The following is a 1130-nucleotide window of genomic DNA, read 5'->3' as shown; positions in this document are numbered from 1 at the left end:
GTTTTTTTCCCTTTATGAATTAATGAATAGCTTACTGTTTGACCCCAGCAAGCTACCAGCCTTTTAGGGATCTCCCCATCTGTAAAACCAGCATCTCAGTCTCACTCAGACACCCCATGATCAATTCCATTCTGTTCGTTTTTATTTTCAGCAAACCACAAGGTGGCAGTACAAGAGTGGGTTCCCCTGTTTTCTCCCCAAGTGGTGGGAGAAAGAGGAATTGTTGTGCATGCAGCATAGAGCTAAAAGTTAGTCTTCTACCCCAGGTCATGGCTACCGAGGACATGGTTAGGCTCAACACTCAGGCATGAGTCCTCAGTGTGATTTACCTCTGTCTGTGTGTGCCTTCTCTTTCTTTTATGGCAAATAGAGACAAAATTTGCTCAAACTTCCTTAAAGGGCACCCTGAGGATTCACAGTAGCTAGTGAGTAGGGATAAGATTTTTTAAATAATTAAGTTAAATTTGGGGAGGGGGAAAGTTATTATGGATTCACATACAAGTTATAAGAAATAATACAGAGGGCTTCCATGTACTTTTCACCCAATTTCTCCCAATGACAGCATCTTGTAAAACTAAAGCACAATATCACAACCAGGGTGTTGACATTGATACCATCAAGACATGTAGTACTTCCATTACTACAGGGATCTCTCCTGTTGCTTTTTTTATAGCCACACCATGCCCCCTCTTTAACCAATGACAGCTACTAATCTGTTCTCCATCTCTATAATTTTGTCATTTCAAGAATATTATAGTGCTCACTTCAGCAGCACATATACTAAAATTGGAATGATCAGAGATTAGCATGTGCAAAAATGATACATAAATTCCTGAAGTGCTCCATATTTTTTAAAAAAGAATATTATATATGTTGCCATTTGTAACAACATGGATGGAGCTAGAGAGTATTATGCCAAGTGAAATAAGTCAGTAAAAGAAAGGCAAATATCATATGATTTCATTCATATGTGGAATTTAAGAAACAAAAGCAAAGAGAAAGGGGGGGGCAAACCAAGAAACAGACTGTTAACTATAGAGGACAAACTGATGGTTACCAGAGGGGAGTTGGGGGGGGGGATGTGTTAAATAGGAGATGGGGATTAAGGAGTGCACTCATGATAAGCACTA

The 1130-nt window shown here is 39.3% G+C and overlaps 1 pseudogene; it reads left to right on the top strand.

The window, feature by feature from the left end:
• The first annotated feature begins 756 nt into the window (after positions 1-756).
• Positions 757-852, top strand: LOC124516787 (uncharacterized; annotated as a pseudogene).
• Positions 853-1130: the final 278 nt, after the last annotated feature.

The sequence above is a fragment of the Lynx rufus genome, unplaced genomic scaffold, assembly GCF_022079265.1.
Source record: "Lynx rufus isolate CCGP_SWC_20201006 ecotype Redwood Valley unplaced genomic scaffold, mLynRuf1.p SCAF_2, whole genome shotgun sequence".
Taxonomy (NCBI): Eukaryota; Metazoa; Chordata; class Mammalia; order Carnivora; family Felidae; genus Lynx; species Lynx rufus.
This window is presented reverse-complemented; position numbering and strand designations above follow the sequence as displayed.